Raw genomic sequence first — 24,369 nt, 5'->3', positions numbered from 1 at the left:
TAAGTGGTTGGCTCTGTAATGGATTAATTTGGTAGTTTTAATAGGACTAGAGGTGGTGATTACGTATTAAAGGTGAGAAATTCTTCATGTCATTGTGAATCATCGAAGTATTTCACTTCTCTCTGGAGAGATATAGTTTGCCTCACAGTTGTACAAAATCATTTAAGCCATTTTAAACAGCATTTCATTTTATTGTACTAAATGGCAATAATTGGATGTATTTCCATTTATTGTAACACACATAACCATTTACTGTCAGGAATGATGTGACTTTTTTTTACTTATTTTTTTACTTTACTTGTCTCTGAAATACACCACACAAATATTCAACCCTATTCATGTGTCATGCTATTTACATCTTTACCAGTAAACTTGCCCCTGTCTGGACTTCAATATGGGGTGGTGGCCATGGCTATGCTTTTTGCCAGAAGGAAATTGCTTGACTCCTCACCTATTCAGACACTGGGGGAGAGATCTGCTGATATCTTTGGGTTTAGACAAGATCAGATACTTACTTTGAGGTAAATGTGACATTTTCTCTAAGACCTGGGACCTCTATCAAGGTATTAAGGTAGTTAATTTATCCTTACATGACACAGGGTTGCACAAAAGAAACAAAGTTGTATTGCATTCATGCTACACACATATATAACATATGTTCAGATTATTAAATTAAGAAAAAAATAGGATAAAAAAATAAATAAACAAAATATACACTTAAACACACAGGAAATAATTCTGTAGTGCTTTTTTTTTTATTTGTGCCTGGTTGAATGTAAAAAGCATAGAAAGTTCAACATCTGGGAAACATTTTCCATCTACTTTGACTGTGTTCGAGCACTCTGCCTCACCGCATCCTGACGGAGTTTTGTGCTCTGTCAACTCAGAAGACCCTCTGCCTGTCGATTCCTTGATTCAGGATGTTGTAGTGGAGCAGGTTTCTGTAAGGTGTGAGCACAGCAGACTCTGATTTCCCATTGCTTGGTCCAATTTTGTCCATTTCACTTTCCTGGATGGACATTTGCCAGGAGCAGCCTTAAGTCCAAGCTGGGTTAGCATGGCTCTCCTCCACTCCACCTGGGGTTGCCCACGGCAGTGGCAAAAATATGAGACAATCAGACCTCAATCACCCTTTGACAATGAATATTCACATGCATGTCATTGGAAAAGCAAAGATACAGATAACAAAAATAGTTTCAAAATCTATTAGTGCATGGCAGAAAATATGAATTAAATTTGTTGTTCATTAAAAAAAAAAAAAGATGTGTAATTTGCTTGTGATTTCAGCAACCTATGTCCCCCTCCAGCCGTAACAGCAGCCTGAACTATAGCCCAGGGGACATACTCACAAAGTAAGTGACAGTGGTTTCCAGCTTAGAGTTTCCTCTTAAGACCAAGCTTACCAAACTTCTGAGAGCCACTCTTTTTTTGTGAATAAGAAGTGATAAACTGGCTTAATCAGGTGGGAGTGAGCTGAGATTAGGTTTGTTCATGAGGCTGAGATGGAGCAAGAGATCGGCAGGTGGGTTGCTGTCTGTGGTTATGCAAGCATGGCACTGGACTATCAAAGTAAAGAGGAATCAAGATGAAGTTGAGCCTGAAGGCAGAACTCATGATTAAACCAAGCAATCTATGTTCCAAACATTACTTATGGTCATTAGCTCTGGGCAGTGGGTCAGGTGAAATGAGTTACCTTCATAGTGAGTCGAGGCTCAACCTTAGGGACAGGGTGTGGAGCTCAGATAACTTGAAAGAGCTCAGAGTTGGACCACATGTTCTTTCCCCAGGACACAGTGAAGGTTGTTCAAGCATCTGATTAGGATGCCTCCTGACAGCCTCCCTGTGGACAAAATCTGAGCACATCCAACTGGTAGAAAACCCTGGGGAAGACCCAGAACAAGCAGGATGGACTACATACATATGCATTCTGAGCTGGGAAAGCCTTGGGATCCCCCAGGTAGAGCTGGAGGACATAAGGGTAACTGCTAGACCCAGATGAGTGGAGAATTGAAGAATGGATGGATGTGTCGGTTGTAATTGTCTCTAAATCCTCCGGTCATCCAAAGCACATAGTCTGTGGTGTCAATGAGAAAGTTCAGGACTGTGATGGTATGAAGCACAATGCTTCTGCTGAAATCGACTTTTTAACAGATCTGAAACTGTATCTGCTGCCAGATGGGAGGAATGTTGGTTGTACTGTGGCACTGGTGAAAGCTGTAGCTACATATGATAGCATTCATGATACAGTCTGTTAGGCTGGGGGAGAAAAGCCCCATGCTTATCTGCAAAATGGTGTACAAAGACCAACTCACTGTAAACAGAAGAATCAACCATATTTTTTCTTATCAACCTCATGTAAATATACAAGTTTTATTTGTTCAGGTTAATTAAACTTAAAATTTCAAGTATTTGTTTTCATAAGACTTCATAATTTATAAACATTAGGGATTGTAACATGAGGTCTTTTGACTTCAGATGATGAGTTCAATCAACTCATAAAATTACATTTCTAAAGAAACATGATCAGCATATTAACAGACTTCAGCATGCTTAGTTTGAAAGTTCAAACTGTCCTGTGACCCTTCTTTTTAGAGTTTGAAGAAAATATATATGATGAAAACCCTGATGTTACCCTAATACTAATTAACATAAGTCATGGTGGCTTGATGACACACTTAAATTTCAATACATTCACCAGGAGCTGTTTGACAAATTGTCTTTGTGTAAATGCTGTAACAAAGTACCTCCAACAGGAGTGGCTGTTATTTGTGTGAATGGAAGAACTGAGTCTTCACACTGAGAAAATGTAAAAGGAAATCAAATTTGTTTGAAATATTTGTCAGTGTGACTGAGGAGTTCTTGGTTCAACTCAATGACTGTAAATAAAGATGAATGACATGGCTCCATGTCCTCCCACTGTTCAAAAGTGAAGCCAAAATATCCCGGATACGAGGCCCACCATCTTGCATCATTTGGAGCCCGAGTTTGGGCAGTAGTGATCAGTGTTAGAGCCACAGTATCATGTAACCACCCACATGGCTGACTGACTCAATCGTGAGCAGAGCTCAGCTGTCAATCATCGCATAAAACCCTGTTTTACAGCACCAAATAAGTAATTAATATGAAACTGATCAGAAAATTAATACTTGAACAACCATCATCACAACAAAACTAAAATGACAGAAACCATCTCTAAGAATAATTAATTTGTTGTGTATTGTGATGTTTTAGTTTGGACCATGTCCTATCTCTGAACACTGGGAGGCAGGATTTATGACTTGTCCTGTAGTCAGCCACCAGGGGGTGACCAAGGTGATTTGACTTAACTTATGGACAGTTGCGAGTCCATTTCTAACATATGTAGTTCAATTTAATATCTTAAGCTTATTGAACATGTTTTATCAAGTATGACCGCAGCAATAAAGTTTATTAGCCTAGAAAAGTTTGTTTTGAATTGATCCAAAAATAACAACTTCATTTCAATTTCAGTCAACTTAAAAAATTAAAGCAGCCCAGACATGAACATGAACAGATTGATTATTTTTACAATGCTACAATGCTTGTTTTTAGGGCTTCCGTCATTGAATCTAAATGATCCATATACTATACTACTAGGCAAAAGCCTTCAGTCAATAAATTATATTAATTCCCTCATATTAAATCACTGTTTGTGGGAGTAATTAGCAAGTCTGTGGTCAGCAGTCCATAAGGGGCACTAATTACCTGATGCAATTCTCTTCCTCATTTTGAGTTTTATTGTGAAGCAGAGAAGTCACGGACACCTCCTTTCAGCTTTATTAACTATCCTGTGTTTTATAAATGTTGCTAATAGAAAACAAACATGTTTATGGTGAACATGTTGCTGACTGAATTTAAATGATTTATGGATGGATGAACAGACGCTGTGACTGTCCTCTGCAGCTGTTATAGTGGTTACAATAAACCTGCTGGTCCTATCCTGTGTCCTGCAGTGTCTCACACAACCACAGCTGTGTGTTTTTATCAGGATTGCCATATGTTATAACAATCATATTCTTGTCCTTCCAGTAATTTATAGAATCTAAAAAAGGGCTTAAGTGATAGCCACTAAAGTTCTTCATACTGAAGCATGTGGATGGGTTTTGTGCTTTTACACAGGGAGCATATGTAGCAGTTATTATTCCTGAAGTATCACTGCTTTGTCATTCAAAACAATGTCTAAAAATAAAACTAAGTACACACTGAACCTCACTGAGCTATCAGAGGACTCATCAGAGATGCAGACTGTGAGACTGAAGGTTTGATTCTGCAATGGGTGAGTAAGTCTAGATGAACTTAAACAGTAAATATATAAGTTAAGTTCATACTGAGTTTATTTCTTTTAACATTTACCCTTTTTAGGGATGTATATGCAGCAGAAACATGAGCTTTTTCTATAGTTTTGTTGTTTTTCTCATAGAGGCAAAGAAAGAAGAGAAGTCGCAGCTGTAACTTCAGGCTCACCTCAGATTTTCATTTTGACCTTTGACCTCATTACACTGTAGGCTTTCTTCTCAAAAGGCAGGGTCACAGTAGGAAAAGACAAAATATCTACTGTGTAAAAGGCCTGCTGGCAAGAAGTGTTTGCTTTTCATACACTACATCAATATTTCAGATTTGACCCAGTTAGAGACATCATCATACTTTTATTTATTTAAACTTTGAGGCACACAGACAAATGTGCTGTATGTTATGTTTTCTCTATATTTGAGCTATCACTATTATTATTATTATTATTATTATTGTTGTTATTGTTGTCGTTATTGTTATTGTTGTTGTTGCTGTTGTTATTTGTATGTCTGGTCTTTCTGTCTTCAATCTGAATAGATAAAGTAAGGTAGAGATTCTTTTGTATTAAAGGGCAGGTAAGGCCTGGGCGATATAGCCGTTTCATATCGGTCAATATCGATAATTATTGATCGTGTAAGTTGTGACTGATATTATGTTGTGTACTACAAAGGGTGGAAGTGGATGAGGGTTTGTTGTATTATATTGCAACAACATTACAGGGATGACTATTGGTGCTCTTACAAAATGTGAGATTATTTTAGAAATAATCATTAGTAATGTGGATATAATGCTTAAGTGAGTGAAGGCAAATATCAGATCAGCTGGAACAGTATATCACGATATAACGATATCCAAAATCTATCACAATATCTAGTGTCATATCACAATGCAATATAATATCTTTATATTGCCCAGCCCTAGGGCAGGTCCATTATTTAATTTTATTTATTTACTTTATATCACTGCATAGCTTTTAGTAGTGCTCCCTGTGTTCCTTCAATTCTGAATATTCAAATTCTGGTCTAAATATGCATGTTTTATTGTCAAAATCTTATTTTCCTAAGCCCTTCTAAGATTTTTTTTTTCTGATGTTGGTTTCTGCATGAGGGTGTTGGTCTATACCCCTTAGGTGATGGAGTTTCCACTTCAAAAACTTGGAAAGAAGACAGATGGAGTCACCCTTCATGTGAACAGGAATTTTCCCCCAACCCCTACTTTAAGTAGACACTTAAGTAGTCATCTAAATCATGAAATGTCTTTGTAAACAGAGTTGTTGTAATAGGGAATAAATATATTGCAGAAAAGATTAAAAAGGAAAACATAATGAAAAAGAATTCATTGATTTAGTGTAGATATTCATGCAGTACACATTTGTTTAAACTGACCAATGTTTCTTTCATTTGTTGCAATATCAGTGACTGCATGAATGAATTAAGTAAATCTGGTCAATGACAGTAATATGCAGAATGAGAAACGTTTCTCTAGTTTTGTTTTAGTCAACCTAATTCCTAAGTTACAATATTTTTTTTAAATCATCATTATCATATCCTTTACCATACAATAATCATGTTAACCAAAACTATGTTTTTTCCATGATTTGATTTTTCTTCATCAGATTCTTATTTTATATCATGTTTATACTGTAATTGTATGTAAGGCTTTTAAATTATTCTATACACAACACAATAATACAAAAAAACAAAAACAAACTAATAACCAAAATAATAACTCAAAAGGAACTTTATTCTGTCCTCTTCACACTTTATAGCCTTCTTAATCTGCATTGATCTAACAAGTTTAGTTAGTTACTTGGCAGATTGGCAGCTGTAATATTTGAGTGATAAACGTTAATGCACCAACAATCAATCATCAACAGTTATAATTCAGTATGATCCTGAAATTGGACATTCAAGAGCATTTTTTACTTTTGGCACTTCAAATATATTTTGATGCAGTGGTGGACACAGGCTGTCTGAAGGGCAGGGGTGAAAAAATAAATAAAAAGAGAGAAAACATTTATCCAGCATAGGGAACACTTTATCATATTTTGGGGGGCATTCAAGAGTGCTTTTTCTGGCATTTTTCCTAGACTTGTCCACCAGTACTCAGGACACCGGCTACTTAGACATGCTCACATGGGATGAGAAATGAGAAATATTATGAGGAAAATGGAAAATATTGTGAGCAATATCCAAAGAGCTGAAACTTGGTCAAATATGAACGATTCAACATGATATATAGAACCAAGAACTAATGGGGGATAAATGGGACAGAAAAACACATTTATTTTGAATTTATTTTATCAATTAATTGGAGTAAATAAAAATATAAGCTTTATAAAACTTCATAGTCTATTTGCTGTCAAGCACTTGTATTAAAATCACAGCTATGTCAGTATATTACTATAACCCTGGCTTGTCAAAAAGCCAATGCGAAACAAATGTTTATTTAAATTAATTTTCTCTTTCTGAACTCAATAAGCATAACTTGCTCTTGCAGTAATAAGTTATTTATACTTGGCATGCAAATTTTGTAATTTAATTTACAAAATATATATAAAATATTTTAAATGCTGGACTTAAGCTTTTAGCAGAGTACTTTGCACTGCTGTACTGCTACTTTTACTCAAGTAAAATATCTGAATACTACCTCCATCCCTGCTATTACTACAGCTGGAGTCGGCATGCACTCTCCCAGTCAGAATCTGCCAAAGCTCAGAAATCCTCCCCACAATGTGTTCACTGGCAGGGCGCATCCTTACAGCGGGAATCACGCATGCGTCAACGGCGGAGACTCTCCTGATTTGACAAGCCTGGAATCTACCACGCAGCCCACTATATTGCAAGGCTTTCCGTTACTAGCGCACCATCATCTGCACCTGCCTACTCTGTTGTTGTCGTTGGAGCGCTGGGAGGGGTCATTATTTTGCAGGGAGCCAGAGGAGGAGGAGGCATCTCCGACACACCGACAGAAGCGTGTAGCCTCAGATTCAGCACCACAGGATTGAGGAAAGCGTCCGGATTGAGTCGATTTTCACTGTTCACCGTGGGTTAACTGAACGGGAGGACACCATTTTTTTTGGGAATACTCAGTGAACCCAGGCGCTGTAAACAGTTTGCGGACTTGCACGAGGTGTCATCTCCAACGGTTAAAGGTGCGTATTCTCAGTTAGCTCTTTGAACGCTGTGGTTTGTCAACTGGATGTTTTTTTTTGCTAGCAGCCTGGTAGCATTACACTTGCTGCACTGACTGACCCGCTGTGCTGCTAACATTAGCTTAGGCGAGGTCCGCCTTTTCATTCATCATTGTGCTTAAGCTAGTTGGCGGGGTAACTAAATAAATCCCGGACCCTAAATACGTTATTGCTCAGTATACCTCAACGTGCTCCCGAGGCTTCTATTTGCTGAGTTGGGGTATTCTCGTTAGCTAGAAATCTGTGTTGCCGACTCTGCTAACGTCATCTAAACCGCACTTCGAGCACTGCTATCCAGTGAGCCCAGTGCTGAAAGCCTGCTCCGACTGACTTGTGTGAGCCTGTCGGGAAGAGATAAGCTAGGCTGCTAGGCTAAAGGCTGGAGCGGCTAAGCTAGCTAACTGACACCGGCCACTTTTTATGCTAGTAAAATAACGATCCCACCTCTGCATTAACGGCTGTTTAACGGCTGTCCAGGAGCTGGCTAGAAATCTTTCACTCGCTTAAAGACCGTTTAGCCTCTTCTCTTCTTGTGTTTGCAGCGCTCTTTCTTCTCTTTTGTCTAATAAATTTGCCCCTTTGTTTATTTAAAATTATTTATCTACGTTCAAATAAACTCACCGCTCGTTTTCTGTCGAATGAGTTAGATACAAGTTTTACTTATATTCTGCAAATGATTTTGAACGGCTTCATGCTTGACTCAGTGATTTCAAGTAGCGAAGTAACACAGCCTTACCTTGCCTCGCCCTGCAAGTGAAACGCTTCTTTACACTCAAGTCTCTATTGGCTTTTTTAGTAGTGATAACAATTAATTTAAGCAAGCTGGCAGACAGTGTAAAACACAGGTGATTCACCCGTTAGAACGGAAAAGTAAGCGATGTGGATCCATAGCCCATGTTCGACCAGTGATTGTCCTGCCTGCCTTGTACCGTATGTTACACTCTGCAGCGTACTGTTGGCTCCTTTGAGCGTATAATTAAACTGCCGCCCTGTTTATTGTGATTTGTATCGCAAAACTGCAAATTATCGAGAGTTCACACAAGTGTTCGTGTTGTGCTTCACTATAGGTGGGCTTGTTTGCAGACATGCATCGGTGCACTCTGCATTCAACAGTTAAGTGCAGCAGCAGGAGTCAGACCACAGCTTTTGTGACCCACAGTGTAGTTTGCCACATTCTCCACTTGTAACTGGATATATGGACTCCCAGAGGCCTCTAGGGGTCACATAGTGGCTGTATTTAGAATCTAAACTTTTGATTGGCACAGAGGCATGCTCAGTCTAGCTGTCAGCCTCCCACAGATGTCCCTGTGTGGGTCTACTCCCCCATATATCATTTCATTAGACAGCCTGCAAAGGATGAGGCTAAAATAATCTAATGATTTCTTACTTGTGTAGTGTGTTGTGTCTTTTGGCTTTTGGATTTAGGAAATAGTTTAAGAGAAAAGCCTTTAGAAAGAAATATATTATGAGTGAGACATTTTTGCCTCAATAATCAGCACAATCATAATATCACTTGATGTCTATCCCAATGCAATGAAAACAAAAAGTTAAGTCATGGGCTGCAGCAAATTAGTAGTTTCATATTCAATTATTCTATCCTTATTTATTTGTTATGAGATTAATAGTTAGTCTATGAATTGTCAAAACATTGTGACTTATCTAATGCCCATCACATTGCCTCACAGCCCAAACGATCTCTTAATTTTCTTGGTTGTCAGATGGATAATCTAAACTTAAACTATATATTAATATATGTAATTTATATACTCACCTTTGAGAAAGTGGGACCAGCCATTGTTTGGATTTTCTGCTTGTTAAATGACCCGAACAATTAATTGATTATCAAAATTGTTGTCAGTTAACTTTCTGACAATTGACTAATCGAATAGTCAACTAATAATTTCAGCACTAGGCCAATTTGTCCCTAAATTACTTCCTCACAATGAATTCTACATCAAGAGCCAGTTTCCAAAACAGTATAGTGAATAAGAAAATGTGCTTGTTTGTTAATTTTTTGCCGAAGAAGAACTATTTAAACTACTAAAGATATCTTTTACAAAATATTAACAAGAGGCAGACGTGACAAGAGCTGTGATTTCAGGCTGCCAAGTATGGACCGACTCTTCCCTGCCCTTTGGGAGATTCTACATATGTGTATCATTGTCTAACCATCTGCTTAAGACCATCTATTATGCCAGGCTTATTTATTTAACCTTTAGGATAATTTTCTTGTCATTTTACCATAGACTACTTTTCAGAATGAAGAGGATCCCAGTGTCTGCAGACAAATGACCCGGAGCTAATGTTAGCTGCCAGCTTGCTACACAGTATGGCTAATGTTAGCAGTGCTAGTAGAGGTAGACTGCTCTGCTTGCAGGTTAATGTCTGTGTCTGTGCTGAATGTGGTTAAGCGTGTTTCTCCAATCAAGTAATTATTATTTATACCAGTTTATTCTGTCATAGTCTACAACCAGCCTTATTTCCATATCTAGATTAAAACACAGGCAAACTGTGTTTGTTTTTTGAGCTGTCATCTGTCCCACTTTCTGGTAAAAATATTTGGGGTTGCTTGGGTCATCTGGGCACACACGTTTAACGGCATACAGGCTCAGGGGCTACGTCTGATGGGGCTGCAGCCCCAACTAGTGGTGGGCAGCTGCATAACATCATGGTGGCAGCAGTTAACTGGCACTGTGCATGAATAAAATATTGATAGTTTAACTGACTAGTATTTCTGGTGCTGTCTAGTGAGGGTGGCAACGTTTAATCGTGTAGTCGATTAATCGCACACATCCCTAATCAGAACGATGCTGTTAACCATTGTTAAGCATGTTTTGGTAATCAACATCACAGTTTATTACTGTTTTTTAATCATTTTCCTCATTTTGACAAACTTAACAGGCATTTTGATTTGACTTTGGATGGTAAAACACTTGCTTTCTGAACCATCAGTATAGTTTGAGCTAGTGCCACAGTTATTATCAGCTAGTATGCAGCTCTCGTATTCCTCATTCCTCATTTGATAATGTTAAATTACAATGTTTGACAGCCACCTGTATGTACTCATCTGAATATTTTGGCTCAGTTACTGTATGCCATTTGCAATATAAAGCCTGTCTCTTTTACAGGGGATAAATAAAGAAAAGCCATAATTTAGGGGTGAATCAATGGCAGTCAGCAGTGCATTGTGTTCTGGTCTCCTGGGAGAGGAAGTGATATTGGCTGAACACCATGGAACCCTCCTGTTGTTGTACTGAAGCAGAGCTTTAAGGTAGCCATGGTACCCCCACTAACTGGAACAGGATTGCCTCTCTTCTTAAGCTCTCTCTCACTCCAGCTCTAGCACAAATGTTTGATACTGTTTAAGAGATGAGAGATGAGGCAATAGAAACAACACAGAACAATCAATAGTTGTAGCAGTCTTGTCTACCACATCAATTATAACTCTCCTTACCCCAGGGTTTATATTACCCTGTGGAACTGCATTGAACTAACAGCAAACAATCTCACCAGGTTTTTGGCTAAGTCTGTATTTCCTCAGTTTAAAGTACTGTATTGTGTATTGATAACTCTTAGTTAGCCAACTTAACAGCATGTGACTCGGGCATATGTTAGACTGGCTTCATGAATATGCTCTTTCCTTAACTAATATGACATTATCCCACATTGAACTATAAAGAAGAAGCAAAAAAGAAAAAAGCACTTTATTGTTTCAGAGGGGACAATAAAGTGGATGATCCAGCAATGCTCAAAAGTATAGTGTCAGCAGCTACTCGGTGCAGCAAGAAAGAACAAGGTTATTCTCTTAAGTTCCTTTTCGGGTCTATTTGCCTGCCTAAGACCACACCCACACCCACAATGCTCAGCAAAAGAGCTGTTGCAGTGAAAGTTTATATTGTTACAGCCAAGCTCCATTCTCTATAGGACTGTCTTTAAAAAAAAAATCAATCCATCCACTCATCCTTCCATTATTCTCAAGGCTATGAGTGGGTGTGGTTGAATAACATTTGACCAAGAAACTGTTCACAAAGCACTGCGAGTCATCAGAAGTGAGGGTTATATTTTGTCTGTTTCTTACGGAGCTAATAGAGTTTAAATAAATGAAAAGTGCAAAAGTATGTGCACCCCTTGTGTCATCATAACTTGTGTGGAAACATTTAATCAAAATTTAATATCTTATGCAGTTCAGATCTTATATTCAGGTTGGAGCTAAATTTTTAACGGTGCTTCAGACTTGTAGGAATCCTGCAGTTTTAGCCAACAAAAGCTGCTAACAGATCTCCACAGACTTGAAAGTGTAGAATGGATTCAAAATCAGTATCAGGGATTGACATTAATATTTTTGACTCCACCACCCACGGGCTAACAAGCCACCAAATTTGGCAGCCCAAGTACCTATATTTAAACATATGCAAAAAAAGGTACAGAAAAAGCAATTTAATGCAACTTAACACACCTTTCTGTGTTTCCTTAAGGCACTGTTTCTGATGAAAACCAAGATAGACTTCTTGGCTTGTTGGGGAAACTGGCAGCTCACATATACATTATGTTCTTCTAGCTACTTCAACTCTTGCTTCCATTCACTCCTAAATTTTCTCCCAAATTTTATTTTTTTTTCATAGTCCATCCTTTGAGTTTCTGGTTCTGTAATCCTGGCATATCTGTAGCTAGCTGGCTATGAGTACTGTTCGCCGTTTTTTTGTTGAACTAAAAGGTGCAAAGAAAATGGGATGTTTGTGGACCTGTAATGTTATATTGGTGAAAGCTTACAGTATGACTTTAAAACTTGGTCAGCACAGGGGAATATTTGGAATATGGAAAATTTGGTGGCCACAGAGTAACTTTCTCTAGCAATGGGGCATCGGGCCATGGTTCATGCCAAAACCTGAGTGTGGAATATGAAGTTGATCTGGTGATGTCATATCCAGGCTTTGGAGTTTAAAAGAGGACCCTTCTCTTATACAGCATTTATCTGCCAAATGTTTTGTATTGTTTTCAAGCAGCTAATTATTACATTCACTTATATGGCTTGGCCTGTACCATTATAGCTTGTGTGGGTTGATTTGCAGCATTGATCTATTAGGCTATTAGCAAAAGCAAGTACCAAGTAGTAATTTCATGTGATGATGAAATTCAACTCAAAATTGGCAGCAAGTGTTGTAAGTAATGATTCTGCACAACCATCCTTAGTAGCTTAAGTAAAACTCTATTAGACACTAACTTTTAATCATTTTTATTACATTGTTACTTTTAAAACAAGCAAGAAACAAGCAAGTGTGACATTCTTTGTGTACTAAAGATCACTTTTCAAACTGTAAAATAGTCTTTGCACCATGAAACCATCTTCTTGGCAGTTCTATGCATACCTGAATATAGTATTATGATTAAAGATTTCTGTACAGGGTGTGTTCCAAAAGCAAGCTGTTCAAATGTTTTTATTTTTAGTTTTAAGTGACATTCTTAATGCTAGATAAACTGGACTAAGTACAGAGTGAGAGCAAATTGTTATCCACCCTGTATCCCTGGTTCTAAGAAGTATTAGATACTGGTTAATACCATCCAGAAGGCTATGGTATGGTAAGGTTTGTCAACTTAAACTACTTGGTTAAGGCTTGGTCTAACTACTGAGGTTGTCACAATTCTGCAAATCTATGATTTGATTTGACTTTCACTTTTAAGGTCACAACTCAACTAGATTTTTCAAATTAAACCCTTTTTTGCATGGACAGCTATGCCTCTGTTAGACTATGAATTCTTGATTTGTAAAGATCAACAGATCATTGCAGATGCTTCTGTATCTCCTGCCTGACAACAGCAGGGTGACCTAGCTGTGGCTGTATTGTCTTTTAGTATCCTTTGGATTCTGCGCAGGCACCTCATCTTCTTGATATCACCATTTCTTGGTAAATGGGTTACAGTGCTTTGGGTGGTTTTAATTCCCCACTGTTGATTCTTTATGTCTTGGGCTGAGACCATGCCTTTTTGTGATCTTTCCTGTTAGGATGCTCCCTGTTGTTAACTTCTACAGATACACAAGAATTTGAGACCGAAATTTTACTTAAGTTACCTACATTAGATGAGCGGTAGGTTGTTTTTTGAACACCATTTTGCTGCCACTCTGTAAAACTGTCTATTTCCTCCTGATATGAAGTCTCATCATTGTTTGAATTGTGGTCTATGATGGTGGTGTCATATGCAAACTTCACAATAGGGTTCTATCCACAATAAGTGTAAGTGTAAGTAGGAAGGATTGGATTGGATAGCAAAAATAATAATGGGAGAATCACTGATTCTGCCTTTGATTTTGATTATTAAAATTGAAAGCTAATTTCAATTTATTTTAAGTTAATATTGAAATTGTGACACCCTTACTACAGGTCGAGGGTTTTAGGTTCATGAGACGGCGAGGGTTAAGCATATTGCTAGTATAGTGCTCATATTGTACACTTTGTTTAATATGTTAGAAGTTTGGATATAACTGTTTTTCTAAATTAAGGGGACATACAGCTGGATCTTGGGAACATAGAGCCCTGGGAACATGCAAAAGATGTGCTTAATTATTTGACAGGAGGCTTCCAGCTGATCAGTTGTTGTTGGAAACCAAGCAGCTCTGTTTACAAAATTGAAGTTGTTCTTTGATAACAACTTTAATTAACGGGTGAAATTACCTGTGATTAGGTTTTAGTCGTATCAGTGGAGACACTCATAGAGAGAGAGCAAAAGGAGTTCGTATCTCCCAAGAACTGAGAGAATAAAATTTCTCACTTAGCAGAGAGCACCTTTCTTCATTGAGATGTTATATCTGGAGTGTGATGCCATGCTGCTGCCAAGATTTTTCACTACTGTTTTTAATGATTCTCCCTTAGCCTCCCACAGATGTCACAGTCTCTGGGGGAAAAGTAATTGATTTTGAAGACTGAATTGTTAATAGTATTTTTCTTTTGTTGGTCGGTGGCCTATCAGTTTTTAGTGTATGAAGTGACAACAAAGCCTCTGTTGACAAGTACAGGCAGAACCACCTCAGTCATTCTCAGAATTTATCCAGCAGATGTGGATCATTTCATCACCTTGATAGCCGGCTACATCTCACTCTAAGAATATATGTTATTCATGCGCACTAGGATGGCTTGAACTGTGAGCATCAAAGACAACCTTTTTGAAGTTGGAGCTGCATGTCGAAGTCACTTTGAATGTGGTAGTCATTGTAAGATTTGGATTCACTTCGGGGCATGTTCGTGGGCGAGTAAAACTTGATTTTGTCATTGGAAATGGTCATAATGATAACTATAGGATTTTTTTTATCAACACCAATATGCCCTAAGCAGTGTTTTCAAGCTGTGCCTAATATTGTATTTTAAATTACATAGATATGCTCTTTTCTACAGTTTGTTATGTGAAACTTGTATTAGATAGCTGAGGTATATGGAAATTACATAGGACACTTACACTCTAAGTAACTGTTTCTGCTCCCTTTTGTTTATTGCAATTTACATTAACTTGTTTTCCTCTGTAATGTGAACAATATACCTCTGGGGTGATTGTGATATGAAATATATTTCTGTCTTCATCCCTGCTCACTACAAAATATAATAATTTTTACCTGTTCAAAATTTAATAAAGTTATAAGTAGAACAAGTGTGGATGCAGATGCCAGTCATAGATAGTCATAAAAGTGGTCAAGACCATATAAACTAATTTCTGTTGGCATGAACATCATGAAGTCTCACCTCCATAGTAAAAGGTATCTGGTGATTTTTTTTAGATGTAGCCTGTAGGCATCAATGAATGGACACTGACAATGCAGTTTGGTGAACTGTGCATAATTTGTGTGCAAACATTCAGTGTCACTCTCACTTGCACAATCATTGTTGCTCTAGCTGTGAGAGGTCATGTTAACACACTTCTGGCCCTAGAAAGTCCTCTCCCTGCTTCTGCTGTGAGTTTGTCCTCCATTGTCCCACCTTATTGTTTTGAATCTATCAAAAACAAATCTGTTGAGAGAGGCTTGCTAGAGGCCATTCAAGGCTCTTATCCTCTCAGATTTGACTCTCTGTGGCCTCACTTGTCTCTCTCATACTCACTCTTTATCCACCCCCACCATAGGCAACATCTGGGACCAGTGTGGGCCCCAAGAATTGGCCTAGCTCCTCCCCCACAGTGTGTGTGCTCTGTCTTGGTGCATTAACTTTCCTATTGTTGGGTGACTGCTTTTCTTCACTCCTCTCACTGAAAATCTATATGCTGACCAGGAGTGATTCTAGGATTTGACTTCCGGGGCTTAGCCAAAAGCTTGGAGTGGGAGGCTTGGGACATCTTCTTTCAAAAGTTAAATACATACGTTTCAAGCAATTTGAAACGAATCTCTTAAGTCAAGATAAGATAGATCTTTTCTATAAATAAGCAAAAACTGGGGTGTTAAAGGCTTAGAATGTGCCAGCTGCTTACTGATTTTCACAGAAATGCCTGACAGTGCAATGTGGGCATACATTTTTCAGTGTCTTCCCCTTTCTCAGAAATTATCTTCAATATGTTTGTGTAGTGTGCTTTCTGCAATACTCATTTCTGTCTCCATCTCTTAAAGGGACAAAATAGTAGATTAATAATAGTTAACTGTGAGTGACTATAGGAGAAACTTTGCTGTCAATGTCTGAGCAATGATGATAGAGGTGTTATGAGATATGATAGAGGTATTGGCAATAGACATGAAATAATATACTTCAATTAATTAATTAATTAATTCGTGTTTTTCATGTCAACTCAAGAAATAGACTATGTCAATGTAAAGGATATTATTTCTGTAAGCCAACTCACAGCAACACTTGTACCTGCTTCGATCTCATTCATGTGTGTTGCCATTTCTGTGGAAGACTTTACCAATGCCTTTTTTTGGGCTCTGGCACAGATAAAAAATTCCACCTACAAAGCTCTGGTTCCCTCAGTTGTTTTTTAAATCCTGAGAAACAGCTGTCAAGAGGCACAACACCCAACCTTTTTGAATTGCTAAAAAAAAATCATACACGTGGGCAGCAATGGCAGTAGCTATTAAATAATGTTTTACAAAATTTTGAACCATGACTCCATGCTGACCTGATGCTGAACAATCAAATGCTTGCTTACTTATATTTTCTGTCTCATGAAGTCAACACACACAGCCCATATAATGTCCACTACTTCAAGATGCTGGGCTGTGCTAAAAATATTCAGGGCATGAGCACAGAAAAAATGAGCAAAGCAAGGCCAGTCATGCTGGCATGTTGAACATCCATGAAAGACATGCAAGGAATGCGCTCTCAGTTGCACTTTTACCAGCATTTGCCAGTATAGCAATAATTGAAGTTTGAGTTATTGAATGGATCATTTTGGGCATGCATTTTTTCACAAGTGTAAGATTGCATATATGTTTATTCTTTAAACCTATATACCATTCGCATACACAAAGCCCATGTCTGATGTGGGATTATAAACTTGTATTCAACCTGCATTTGACCCACTTATTCTAGAAAACTGCCATGGATTAATCCTATGACAGTAGCTAGAAATAAGACCCAGTCCTTGGCACACAGTCTGTGTTTTATTAACACAGATTTATTTATTAAATTATTTTATTTTTGCAATCATTGTTTACAGATTGATTATGGCAGGTAAGTGAGATTACTGGTATGATTGCATAGATTTCTTGGTCCCCTTATAGAGTGTTAATGCAACAACTTGCACTTTACAGTCCAGTTTTCTGTAAAATTAAAAAGAGCAGAATTTATAGTTAAGGTGGCTGTAAGTCAGTACCTGTATCTAGTGTTATAAAAACCCTGTATCATTCTTATAAAAAATGCTAATCCTGTTCTGCATGTATTAAAGAAACATGTGTTCCCCCTTTCAAATCAAAGCTGAGCATTGTCTAAGCAGGGTCAGATGACACTCATTGTCCCATTCAGACTGATGGCAAGTTATCGTCCTGTTGCAACATTTGTGTGAAATGGCTCTTAGAAACCTCTTTGACTTAAAAAAAAGGTGTAAAGAAACAGTTTGCAGCTGCCAGAGGATGAATGCAAAGTTTTTTTTAATTTTATTTGTATCAGTAGTGCTTAACAAACAGATGTTAAATTGATGTTTGAAAAGGAGTGAAAATGAGAGAAACATGTGTGCAGAGGGAGAATAAAATATTGATTAACGAGAAAAACTCAATTAGATGAGATTGTTTTGACAATATGGATGGACATCACTGTTTGTGGCCTATGGAATTTTCTTGTACACAAACAAAATTTATATTTACATTTTGTGTTTCTCACCAAAATGTACTAGGTGTATTCCCAGTGTCCTTCCTCATAAAACATTTGCAAAGCTCATTTTTGAATTAATTTAATCCTACATTGCCCACATCCATGTTTACTTGATATCACTCCTCTTTGCCTTTTTGGCACATTACTAGGTTTGTTGGCATTTTCCTGCTGCTAATTGTCAATCAGTAGAATCTTTGTGTGCATGCACAATAAAAAAGATAACATTGCACCGTAGTGCTGCTTGTAGTTAAAAAACTCCCCAGGACACCATCAACACCCTGCTCTTACACTGAATCTATAAAATAAATAAGCTGCAGAGCATTTGATAAGATTCCTGCAAGGTTGTGAATCTTGTCATGCTTAAGTAATTAACACAGTTGTTTTAAACCAGATGAGTTTGGCACAAAAAAGTGATTACAGTGGAAAGCAGTAGTCTTTTGTGCTTTGGCCATTTTATGTTGACACCGATGCATTGCTGTGTAGTTGCGGTAAAGAGGGATTTGCCTTCATTAGTCCTACAAAGGGAAGTCTGAATGTATTTGCTGTAACATATATAGCCATGCATTCAATACTTTATTCTGGGAATTAGTTGGGAGGTACATAAGTCTTCACCATACGCTTTGACCAGGTATACACTTAGCTTCTGTGTTCATAATCTTTGTTCTGGCATTCAAACATTGTCGGTCTGAACCTTATATAGTATTTTCAAAAAAACAAAACAGCAAACAAAAAGACAATAAAATTAGCTGGTAGCAAATGACATCAACCAAGTTAAAAGTTAAAAATATTTCACTGTTGCCATTTCTGGCTATTTGTACTGTTGAGGCTTTTAATGCGTAGAGTATAATTTGTCCATAGCTCACTGAGGCTACAGCATGACTAAATGTCATGGGACATATAAAATACTTTTGCATGTAACAAGAGTTGTTTGTCCTCAGTTTCAAAAAATTAAACATTAATGACAGACTTAGGCTATAATGTAAGTGAACCATCAAGATGCCAATATGAATAAGGCATCCACTACTAAAGATAACCTTTATGCTCATATGGGCTGTATCTATAGGATGGATGAGGATAGGGGAACATTTATTAAAGGGTAGTTTACATCACATGATCTGACAGACACCATCCTGCAGGAAAAGCAGTGTATTTCAAACTTGTTTACAGTTTTCCAATATATCTGTATGGACAGCCAATCAGAGGCAGGTTTGTTCAGAAGATGTGGTTATAGAGCGATTATTCAACTTTGCAGTGTGCGTATTATGTTTTTAAAGAAGGTTTTTTAATTCCTAAGAGAACATGGGTGCTTTGAGAATTTCACAGGTTGTGCTCTACTTTGATCAGCCTATTTTGGCCGCCTTGAGAACATAGCTCTGGAGAGCAGTGATATGACAGGTTGAGCCTTGACTTCTGCTTTTAGAGACTCCCCCACTGCTCCATGCAGTGTGTGTGTGTGTGTGTGTGTGTGTGTGTGTGTGTGTGTGTGTGTGTGTGTGTTTAACTGTGCTCTGAATCTGGGTCAGTGCAGTGTTGGCATATTAACTTTCCATAATGACAAATGACAGGGATTGTAGTCACAAAGTTAGTGTTGTATGGTAAAGGAGCTCTGATGCCCATTTTATGCAGTGCAAGCAGAGTTTAAACTTTTGAATAGTTTTATCTGTGACAAATATGCATGTATTTGCAGAACTCCAGGGCCAAGAATATCTAGCTCTATCTGTGAGAGCCCACACTATATACCATTTTAAAGACATTTTTCCCTTATTTTGTAGCAAGATAAGGAATCTGCATAACAAACATAGGGAATCCATCTCTCTCCTGGCATTCATGTTGCAACATTCTGCTCATGTCTGCACCCATGAAGACATCTTTGATTCTCCATTTGAGTGTTAAAAGTAAAATATTAACAAGCTCTCACTCTCAAGGACTGCCTGGTTGTGCTCAGAATGACTGGCATTTTTAAACGATGTTTTTGTAAAGAAATATTATATGCTGAAGCTGCTAAGCAACAAAAAGTTTCAGCACACATAAAACATTAAAACTGCTCTCTGTGAATCTTAAGTACAAGGAAATAATTACAGAAAATTGTATGTTTTAACCTTGTAATTGTAACTTTATTCCCATATGCATTTGTTGCATTAATGGTGTGTTGTTGCTACATGTAAATAAGCATTAGGATTTTAAAAATACTAAACCCTGCTTTGTAGCACTTGGTTTGACCTTATTTCTCTGCTCCCTGAATGCTTATCATGTATTAACCTCATTTGTTAATACATTCATGGTAGTGAAGTTAATCCATGTCAACATGAACTCACAGGGGGAGGAGTCTTGGTTTTGATTATTCCTTTAAGACCATCAAACAAGATAAGTTAAAAGATAATGGCCCCAAAGGAGCAAGTTGAAGTCACACTGTACACTGAACATACTGAGCTTTGAATAAGCAGTTGATCCACATGAGATGACCTAGCTTGAGATGAGTGTTCATGAATCATGACAGTTCATACAACCCCACTTCAAAAAACCCAAAACCTTCTCTGTAAGGTTGTAATGTACATTTGGAGCTTGATCTTCCTGTCAGAGGTGGCTCTGTAGTTGGTGGCATTTGGAAAATTCTGAAGTCTGTGTAAAAATATATCCATTCATTCATCCATTTCTGTGTGCTTATCCTTTTCCTGGCTGTGGGAGGGGTGGCTGGAGCCTAACCCAGCATGCAATGGATGAAAGACAGTGGACTGGACAGGTCAGCAATCTGTCAGGGTTAAAACAGTCACATGCATACAGTATGGCAAGTTTAGAGGTTTCAGTTTACCTTCCTGTATGTTTTCTTTCTGTGGGAGGACACAAAAGTAATTTTCACAGTTGTGTACATTAATGAAAACTTTTTATACACCAACATGTTTGTTAGAATTGAAAAGTCAGCTGACCTTTTGGACTGGATGCGACTTCTCAAAGACGGGAAGAGAGGGAGTGCTGAAGTAGCAGATGGAGCAGTGGCAGAGGGCAGGCTAATGCTTTTCCATTGGTGCAGCATTTGGTTGCGTGCAAGAGTGTGTTGATTTAGTGGACGGTGGGAAGACTGCTTGCAGCTTTTATGGATTTTGATGTGATGACATTGTCTGATATGGTGAAAATTAAAATGTATACATTTAAATGTGTGAGCATAAACTGGGAACCTACATTGAGTCTGTTTTACAGTCATTGCATGAGCACATTATTGTGGGTGTGCACAAAACAAACATTTATGAACACATTTTTTTAGATGTATACTGCCACAATTAATTTACAACACAGTTTAATACATTATAGCGTGAACTGTTTTAGGTGTAGTGAACTCTATCTGAATAAAACATTCTCTCTGTTGTTTCAAAATCTCAAGGGAAGAAGTATGACTAATGATATTTTTCAAGGTACTCAATAATCATGTTTAATGTAGTATACATCCAGTGCAGTATAGCAGTGCAGCTACACCAAACCCACATACACCACATGAGGCGAAGACAGCAGGGGTTTTCTGTTTGTTTTAGAAGGGCCAACAGTGTTGAATACTACTAGTCATTGCCATCTGTTTTCTTTGGGATTGCCAATAGACCGTTAGATGAAGTGGCTCTGTATGACAGGTGTTCGATCAATACAGACACACAAACAGAGCTCTGACTCAGCAGAATATCTGTCTTAACTGTCACTGCTATTACTTCCTTTGTTGAGAGGCACTCATCATCCTGCCACAGCTTTTTGCAGTTAGTCATCTGAAACACCACAGTACTGTATGTGAACAACTGAGGGCCTTGGGATTATTTTTTTTACATCAGACACATCAGTCATATTAATTATTTACAAACCAATACAAGTGGCAAGAAAAACGAACGATATAAACAACCAAAAATTTATTCTGAAGTCCATCAGGCATGAGCAAAGAATTATTTTTTTACACACTACCTAGTATAAAGTGTAAGCAAAATAGCCTGCAAATGGGAAAATGAAAGACTTGTGAAACCGATGGTAAAATGAAATGCAGCTGCAAATCTGTTATTTTGTCACTACCTGTCTTTTATGTGGGGAACAAATGTTCACCAAAGTTAGACTTCTTAGATGTCATCATTTTCTTTCAACATTTGTGACAGGCAGAGTGAAATCCAGCTTCTGGATCACTGGTTCATATCAGAAGTGTTCCTTGTGGTCTTAAAAAAAGCCTTTCTGCTTCTTTCCCCTTGAGGGGGGGATTTGAACTCAGCTGTAAGTTCACACAAGGGTTCAGCTGATGCCAAAAAGGTAACCCTGATGCTGTATGCCCACCACTCAGTCATAGCCAGAGGGGACTCATGTTTGTCTAGCTGCAAGTGTAAAAGCAACAATTTTCAGGAATTTGTGATTCTGTTCTTGATTTCCTACTTTGTCAGAATGCAATATTGGATTGATGATAGGACTCTCCTGCTTGATTTTTTTTGTTTGTTTTTTGGCAAGATCAGGTACGTAATGTGTATCCTTTGAATTGAAATTAATTAGAATGTTACTGTGGTAAATTAATCTGTACATGGCAAGATTTAATCCATGAGTTATTGAAAGGTTTCTGGTGTTCATTCTGAAAGGACATGTTAATGAACTGTCAGAGGTTTTCTCTGCATCTGCCTGTGCGGCAGTTGAATACAGTTGAATTTGGCTCTGTCAATTTCTAAGTGAGATAATCAGTTTAAGTTTTTATGTTAAAGAATCAAACCCTAATGCTGAGTTTGTGGAAGTTCATACAAGATTTGAGTACTGTGATTTAGGGCCATCACTATTAGCATTCATGTAGAGGTGCAACAATGCAATTCAGTTCATTCATTTATTCATTCAATTATTCCATTCAATCTTTGTTTGTTTCATCAAAAAGGAGAATCAGTGTATTTCCTTATTTTCACCTCAAAATGGGTAATCAACTAAACAATAAATCCAAAAACAAAGAAAAAAAAACAAGCTTTATTTCTGATTGTCTGTTTTGCATGCTAAGAAAGAGACTGCTGCAGGCAACTTGTAGGAGAGCCACACAAAAAAGTAGAAAAATATCAGATATTTAAATGATTCCTCATGGCAGTTAGTGTTGATGGCAGGTATGAACTGGTTCACCAGTGATGACACATGGCCTGTAGCCTGTGTAATAACCATAAAGACATTATTACCGTTTCAAGCTCAGTTTGAAGGATCTTTCCAGAATTGGGGAAGCTATCAATTTGGCCAATACAATTTTATTCCCTGTGTCTCTGGTAAAATTTAAAATTTGGTGTGACAGCAAACAGTATATGGTCACATGGTCCTCTTAAATGAGCTATGTTATTAGTGGCCATGCTAGCCGCTTGCAAGCTGGTAATTGGCTGGCTAACATTGTTTATAACTCCAACTTACAACTCCACAATTTGGACATAAGATTGGGGGAAACTGTACAGTAACATCAATCAGTGAGGCCCGGACCTAGCCCCATTGTAGACTCCATGTAGCTAATGTTAGCTGCTGAAGCAGTCCTCTTTAAAATGCCTCATTTATAATCTGCTGTCACATATACCTCTTTTCTCAAAGTGTTTAACTTCTAGCCAACGGGCCCGTAATCATGGTATTTTGGTGAAGAAAAACAAGACGTGAGATGCTGAACATCTTGGAAGACACACCAGTGGGCCACACTGTTATTAGTTAGCTAATGAATGAATCTACCTTAGCTCTGTACCGCTAAAAGTGGAGGATTTATTGACAGGTGGATGTCATGATATGGTTGAAATTGATAGTTCTAGCTTATGTAAACATGCTTGAGAAGTGACTTTAAGAATAGAGATGCACAGATTTAAATTTTCTTGGTCGATTCAAATTTTTTAAGGGTCCACACACACACACATATACACACACACAGCTTGGTTAACACCTGGTCGACTGAGGTAATTACTTTACATCCGTTAGCAGTTGTCTCTCTGCCATGTCATCAGCATTATTTCAGAGTAGAGCTGACACAAGCAGAACCTTTGGTAATAATATTGTTTAATGGGCAATAAAAAACAAACAGTATCAAGAAGAGCCTACATTAGGTGACAAATGAGCTGACTTACAGGAAATGGCAGCATGGGCTCGCTACAGATGGCATTGGTTCCACTCCTACATTTGTGCCACCCCTGCACCCAGATAACAAAACATATGTCATTTGATCAGCAGTGACAGGATGTTAAATGTTTGTCCTAGTGCTCTCAGCAGCTATGCACACAACCCCGATTCTCTGAGTTCTCACTCACTTTCTCTTGCCAGCGTTCAAAGATCAAATCCTGTAATGGATGTCTGGCTAAAATTAGATGAATAGAGTTTTGAAGAAACAGAATCATAATCACTGACAGCAATCACAACAACAAGGATTGTGTGGATACTTGTGTAATTCTGTGATTAAAAAAATTGTTAGCATCTTATCCTTCTCAACTGGCAGTGACTTGCTTACATACTCTATCAGGGTTGTGCAAAATTCAACACCAGTACTCAGTTAGAGGGGGCAGCATAGCAATGCAGCTTTGAATTTGCTAATTCAGGAAAAGGTGAGTGAAGCCAGAGAGCTAACGCGCAGACAGAAATGTGTTTCTTTAATGC

General features: G+C 37.9%; 1 protein-coding gene across 1 annotated transcript in view; it reads left to right on the top strand.

Moving 5' to 3' along the window:
• The first annotated feature begins 7,159 nt into the window (after positions 1-7,159).
• ctnna2 (catenin (cadherin-associated protein), alpha 2) overlaps positions 7,160-24,369 on the top strand; it is a 391,099-nt gene continuing 373,889 nt past the window's right edge. The window contains exon 1 of the mRNA XM_084715317.1: positions 7,160-7,462. The gene's annotated coding sequence lies outside the window, so the exon portion shown is untranslated. The remainder of the gene's footprint in view (positions 7,463-24,369) is intronic.

This window comes from Lutjanus erythropterus, chromosome 3 (assembly GCF_056507025.1).
Source record: "Lutjanus erythropterus isolate fLutEry1 chromosome 3, fLutEry1.hap2, whole genome shotgun sequence".
Classification (NCBI taxonomy): domain Eukaryota; kingdom Metazoa; phylum Chordata; class Actinopteri; order Lutjaniformes; family Lutjanidae; genus Lutjanus; species Lutjanus erythropterus.
This window is presented reverse-complemented; position numbering and strand designations above follow the sequence as displayed.